This window comes from Pelobates fuscus, chromosome 12, assembly GCF_036172605.1.
Source record: "Pelobates fuscus isolate aPelFus1 chromosome 12, aPelFus1.pri, whole genome shotgun sequence".
NCBI lineage: Eukaryota > Metazoa > Chordata > Amphibia > Anura > Pelobatidae > Pelobates > Pelobates fuscus.
The window spans coordinates 29,297,444-29,304,797 of record NC_086328.1 but is presented as its reverse complement, the minus strand read 5'-3'; positions in this window follow the sequence as shown (position 1 = coordinate 29,304,797).

Genomic DNA, 7,354 nt, shown 5'->3' with positions numbered 1-7,354 from the left:
CTAGTGACACTACATGCTGCCCTAATGCTTTAAATCCACATTCGATGCCAAGCAGCAGAGAAATCATTCAATGCCTGGCACATGGTTCACCTGCTAAAGAGCGTTGCCTTAAATTAAAGGGACATTATAGTCACCCAAACCAATTCCACTCCTTGAAGAAGTCTGGGTGCAGTGGTCCCGTCCCTTAACCCTGCCGTGTAAAAACATTGTGATTGTTCAGATAAACTGTAATGTTTATATTGCAGAGTTAAGATAACTCCTAGAGGCACTTCCTGGTCTTTAACAGAGTTTAACTCCATGAAATGACATTTGGACTTCCTCATGCTTTGCATGAGGATATCTAACATCGTCAAATTCCCCATTGAGTCGAATTCCCCATTGAGTCAATGCTTTCCTATGGGGAAGCTCTAATGTGTACAAATGAGCATTGGGTCACCCCACCCACGTGACGTTGATGGAGAGGAGGCCTAACTACTGCCAAAGGACCTCAGCACTGGGGGAAATTTTTTCTTTTGTGTGTGTTTTTTTTAAGCCTTTTACAAGCAGAGGGCACACGGTAGCATTTGGAATATGTTTGTATTCCTAATGCTATAGTATTCCTTTAAGCAGGCTGCAGATTGCTTAACTAAAAAAACAACAACAATAATAAATAAAATCCCAGAATCCTGCTGCACTGTCCATCCCACTGTCCATGGCTCAAACCTAGTCAGACTATGCCTACAATACTTCCTTGTTTAGTAAATAAACCCTAGTGTGCTTTATCCTGAAGGATTTTTTATTATTCCACACTATACATTTTTATTTTTGATTTCCTTTTTTGTTTTTGTTTTGTTTTTTGTGAAAAAAATTGCTTCTTACTTGCATGCACTTTTTGCCCTTTTTCCGCAGCTGTTTACTCTTCCCAGCCATTAAATCTTCAAACTATAAACAAAATCTACATATATTTATTTTGCTAAGAGCAACAAAGTAAAAAATTCCATACATTCAAATCTCTTTGAACTCTTCCAATTTAAGAAACCAGTAGGCTATGAAGCCTGACTTCTAAAAGGAAATGGGGAACCATAAAAATTATTTTTAAATCAAATTATAGTCAAACACAATCACAGGGCAGATATTCCAGTACTATATAAACAGAGGAAGGCATTCATATGCAATCAAGAACACTTGTATCAGCCATTTAAAATGACAAACTTTACTATGTGAAAAATATGTGGCATTTTCATATAAAGAGCAACTCTAGGAGAAAGGGGAGAGTTATCATTGTGTTCTGTTCTAAAACGTAGTCTAAAGTACTAAAAGTGGAGCAATCACCATGGAAACCAGTGGAACTAGCAGGTATAGTCTACTGCTAACTCCTTCCCTTTTACATTTTTGCACCACTTTGCAGAGCAGAGCACTTCAATAAATATTCCCAGAGGCAAGCAGGCCCCTCCAAAAGTTTGTGGCGAGGTTTGTCGCCACATATCTACCCCGCCCCATTCCCCTACCCAAGGTAAGACTAATCAGATACCTGACCTCCTGTTGGTCGGTACCTGAGTTAGTAGAGCCCACCCATAAACAAGTACTGGACCTGGTAAATTCTGTAGCCCGGCTCTGTCCTGTATGTCCCCAGCTGTTGTGGGCATCTGGTACTCCCGGCCTCTCAGTTGCTCTCCAGCTTGGAGTCGGGGTTACCCGGTGGGCAGAGGGTGTTACAGCTGGTTAGGTCAGAGGGTCGTCCGGTGTTGAACTGAGGAGGGCAGAGGCCAACTGCCCTGGTGTCAGTGCTTCTTCTGGAATGGGGTCAATGGATACTGCTGTCTCTGCCACTACTCCCAGGAGACGGCTGGGAATTCGCTACTGTGGGGAGGCATCATCCACGTGCTCCCTCTGATATTCCTGCTGTGTCCGTTGGGGATCTGAGACGACTGTCCAGCATCCCTGTAGATCTAGTGCAGAGACAGAAGTCCCATCTGCACCATCTATTTCCAGTGTCCTGTCTTGGGCAAACCGGCACCGCTGCTGGGGAAAGGGACCAATTGTCTTCACTCCCATGCGCTCCCACTGTAGACGGGGATAGAGACTGATTGCCTCCTCTCCCTGCATGATAGGCAGCCGCTGGGGAGTGGAACAGACTGTTCCCACTCCCGGTAGCTCTGGCTGTAGTTGGGGACCTGGGCTGGCTGCCCAACATCACTGTAGGGCCGGTGGAGAGACCTCTGTCCCATCTCCACCTGCCAGTTGGGGTTCCTCCCAGGAACAGTCTACAGCAGTGTACCTGGTTGCCGCACTAAGCTAAACAGATATTGGTAGCTCTGCTCCAGCTCTGACTGCATGGTTGCCAGCTCTTGGAAAATCCAGCAGGGTTCCTCTGATGCTGTGGATGTCCCAGAGCTGATGCTCTGCTAGACTCCCCAAATCAATGCCCTCTTCAAAGGCCTTCCACAGTAAGCCTGGGCCATTGTAGTCCTCACCCTCTAGCAAACTGTCATCAGCCATCCAGTGGTTGTGCCGGGTAAGCCTCGTCTAGCCACAGCTCCTTCCAGATCAGGTCCCACAGTTCTGTCACCCACTCATCCAGGGGTTGCTGCAACCTCCAGAGAAACTCCTCATATGGGGATGCTGCCCAGGGGACAGGGGCTCTGCACAAGTGCTAGTGTTGCCCTGAATTTGTAAAATCCAACTGGTGTTTCCAGGAGGCTCCTCGCACTAGGAAGTCATCCCACCGCTGCCACCAGATGTGGCAGAATGCCTGGCACCCCGACTGGGTGCCTCCGTCAGTCGCTGCTTCCTAGTGCTTATGGAGTACCACAAGCACTGTATCACACACCATCAGCACTATACTCTCCACTTCCAGAGTTACAGCTTGGTTGGGGTCTTGCTGACCTCTACCCACCCTGGACCCAAGACCAGGATCCAGCTTCCAGTGGGTAGACCTCTCCTCCAAGAGAGTGTCACAATATGCTCTCAAAAGAGCAAGTGATTATAACCCAGTATAGTGATATAGCAATTCCCAGAGCAGATACAGCTGTTTCCTCCCCACCCCCCAAACATTTAGATGTGAGAGGGTAGGCAGGAACTTGTTTATTGGTAGCCACAACTGGCCTTAAATGCAGGTCCCCATGCAAGGGGCACGCCCCCCCTGGACCTGAGAGTAGACTACAGTAAAAACATACGCCCTATTACATTGGCTCTCAGGACCAGGTCACTCCCACATACAAGGTTATCCCTCCTCTGTGCCTGGGAGATAATGGAGTCAGCACTGTATTAAACTCCATTATCTCCAGGCACAGAAAACATACAAAATACCTTAAAACACAAAGTTACATCCCCTGATAGCCCCAATCTGGGTGACCAACATATCCAAAAATCACCCAGATCGGTTCAGGAATTTCCTGGAAGTCATAATTTGACCGACCGCACACATGGTCTTAAGCCCAAAATAGTTTCATAGAATCTCGGATAAGTGCTGCTGGGGACCGACCGGGAACCGCAAAGTCTTCATGACGAAAATAGCTCCAGGGCATTCGCGGCTAAGTTCCCCGGAAGTCTATTCGCAATTTTGGTCCGAGCGAACGGCCGCTAGGGAGCTAGCGTTCGGTTCTATGCGCATGAATGGAAAGTGCCGAACCGGAAGAATAAAATATGGGTCTTTACAGTCGCTGACCTGGCCCATAGTCGGTGGGCAAGAGGCAAGCTTCCACACTCCTCCAGGAGTCCGTGGCAAACGTCTGTGGAAAGCAGTGTTTGTCACAGCAAGCATCTCCCAAATTCATGTCACTACCTAGGGTACTACCCTAGGAACCTCTGGAATATGCGTTATTTCGTCTACCCTAAATCTCTACACAACAGTGGTAGGATAAGGTTCCCTTCACTACTGTATGGTCCAGGTCCTATAAGCCATGCATCCGTCTTGAGTAAGGGTAGGCAACATTTGGCACTCCGTATCTTGTGGACTACATCTCCTTTAATGCTCTTACAACCACAATGTTAAGACATCAATATAGATGTAGTCCACATCTGAAGTGCGGAAGGTTGCCTACCCCTTGGGAACCTAGGCCTTTTAGTTACAGAAAATATACTCTACACACCCAAAGGTACATTATTAATATATTTTGATGACCAGAAAGTGGCATCTTCGTTTGAGCACTGTGGTGATAGTAACCTCGCCACTTGTTCATGGAGGGGTCTGCTTGCAAGCCTCCTGCCCATAGACTATGGGCCTGCAGGGAAACCTGTAAAAGACTACCAAACTTGATCGACTGTGAGCACTGATTTTTCCCTGGAACTGTTTTGGGCATAGGACCATGTGCACGGTTGGTCAAAACTATGACTTCCATGAAATTCCTGAACCCCTGAACCGATCTAGGTAATTTTTTGATATGTTGTTCACCAAGATCGGGGCTATCAGGGAATGTCACTTATGGGGTTTTATGTGTTTTTAAGGTACTTTGTGGGGTTTCATAACATTTTTATTTTTTCTGTGCTTGGAGATAATTGGGTTAGATTATTACAGTTCCTGATTCAATTATCTCCCAAGTACAGAGGAGGGATTCTATTGTTTGTGTATGGGAGTGTCTCACTGTGTTTTTATTGGTTTATTCACATTGTGTCCCTGTGCCCAACAAGTCCATCTGGGTGTCACACTTGTTGGGAAACTTGCATAAAAGGCCATTGTGCCTCCATTAAAATTCTGTTCCTGCATAGTCTCATCTCATGTGTGGGGGAAACGGCGGTATTTACCCTGGGGATTGCTATATCACTATATTCCCCTGGAATTATAATCACTAGCTCTTATAAGAGCTGTTCCTGCTACGCTTTCTGGTAGTAGGAGAGGTCTGCCCACTGGAAGCTGGATCCTGGTTTTGGGTCCAGGGTGGGTGAAGGATGGCGAGACCCCGGCGCAGATGCATCGCTGGAAGTGTGGTCTGCAGTGCTTATGGTGTCTGGTGGAGAGCTGGAATTCCTTGGTGAGCATTAGGAGCATCGATTGGCTGAGGCACTCGGTCAGAGCGCCAGGTGGTCCGTCACAAGCACCTTTTGAAGGACGCTTGGTGGACGCTAATCCTACAAGCACCAGCTGTGTTAATCTCCTGATTGTTCTTCTATTCGTATCTTTATCAGTTATCCTCGTAAAAACTCATTTAGCAGAACAGCTACCTGATTCGTCTGAGCTTTTAGCTTCAAGCTAGAGGAGGTCTGGTGGTCCAGAACTTCGATCAGGAGGAAAATGCTGAACTATTAGATGGGTATCTGCATAAGAAATCTGGACTTTGAGCTCATTAAATAGTTTAGGTGAGCTCAACCTGCTACTAAATGGTGAAATATTTTAGTGTTTTGAATACTGATAATCATGTCTGCTAAAACCTCAAGGTCACAGTTTTGATTCCCTGTAGGAGCTTTCATACCTCCAAGGTTGTTTTCTTTTCTTTTCAATGAGCACATGTGAAAGCGTTCGAAATATTAAAAGAAACATATATTTTTATATATGTTTAATTCATGAACTTTTAACCTCCTAAGGTTTATATGCTTCTGCTTAAGAGGATTTTTGTTACGCACTTGCCTTTAATGCACAGCTGTAATGGACTGCAGAACAAGGCTGTTTTATTTTGCTATAACTGGAAACAAATAAAAATGTCAGTAAGCTATCTTCTCTTGTGCTATATATATGCATAGCCTGCATATCACCCATGTAGGGAGAGACCAGAGGAGTACATTGAATGTTTTGACAAAAACTTTTTTTGCTCAGGAGCTGAGCAGTTCAAAATCATTGTGATATCAGAATAAATATTTAAACATTTGCAATTTGGTGGTCTTTTGCTTGGCCAGAATTTCAAGTAGGAATAATATAACACAGTTAGGGTCATTAGAACCATCTTGCAGGTGCATGCCTGTTAGGGGCACTGTGGCAAAAGCCACTTTGCCACTGGGGTTTGGAGGGGACTACTTGCCAGTCTTTTACCCTGTGGCTATGACCCCTGCAATGGATCTGGCTAAAATACTTCAAAAAGGCTCTGTTCGTGCAATTGGCATTATATGGTTTGTTTACCGAACAATCGCACGAACAGAGACCACCCTGGAGCTTGTTAACATCTATTAACAACTTGGAATGTTTCTCACCGCAGTGTTCTAATTGTTCGTCTGGGTGACTGCGATTCCTATGAACAACCACGAGGTGGTGGCCATCTTGTTTGCATGAATGCAGGGGGTGGTGTTTAAGCATGAATCTCATGGAACTGAAATCGGATACAGAAACTTCCGAACACCGCTGGACTTCCATCATCGCCTGCGTTCATTTCTATTCAGCTTAGAAGGACAGTAATCGGTGAGATTATTCATCTGGATGAAGGGAACAAGCTCCAGGGTAAGACTATTGACTCTGTTTGGTAGTTTGTTCGTTTGCAAACTACCGAACGAGACCGTCCGCAAGCCCTGATTCTCTGGAACTGTTTTGGGCATGGGACCATGCCTGTGGTCGGTCAAATACATGACTTCCATAAAATTTCTGAACCCCTGAACTGATCTGGGTGATTTTTGGATATATTGGTCACCCAGATCAGGGCTATCAGGGGATGTTTGTGGGGATTTTATGTGTTTTAAGGTGTTTTTTGAGGTTTTGCAAAAAATGGTTTTTTTGTTTGTTTTTGTTTTTATATGGCGGTTGTGGAGTTTGCGGTGCTTACGGTCCTCAGCATCAGGAAGCAGACGTACCCAGTCGGGGTGCCAGGTGATCAGGCACTACATGTGCCTGCTGTGCCTGTTAATCTGCTGCTGGTTGGGCATTGGCATCTGGGGCTGCAAGACTCTGCTAGGTTCAGTATTAGAGAGTCTGATCTCTGCATGGCTCTAGCCCCCCGACTAAATCTTGACCTCCAGCAAAGAGGAGGGAGAGGACTGGGGCCAATATATACACCTCACTAAATCATGACCGACACACAGACTGCTATCAATATTGTATTACTCATGCTACTACAGATGCGACATACCTCCCAACAATCAGGAGTGTAAAATCGTGTAGGGTGGATGTTGTTCGAAGGTGCTTTGCCAGTGACACAACCTGTGTCACTAGCAATCCCAATAATGGGCGGGCATGCCTGGGAAAAGTGGCGACCAGCCCCTCGCCTTCTGGACCATACAGGGAACACTGGTGAAGAACTTCCTGCATGGCTCTAGTGCCCTCGCCACCTGAAGTCCCAGGTGGTGGACATCTGGGAACTAAAGTGGAACTGGACCCAAAATCGGGACTCCAAAAGCAGACAGTTAGGAGCCCTGATGCTGCAACTTACACTGCTGCTTGCATACACACAGACCTAAACATGCATGCCTCCCTAATTTCAAATGGACACGTGCCACACTTCAATATTAGTGGTGTGAA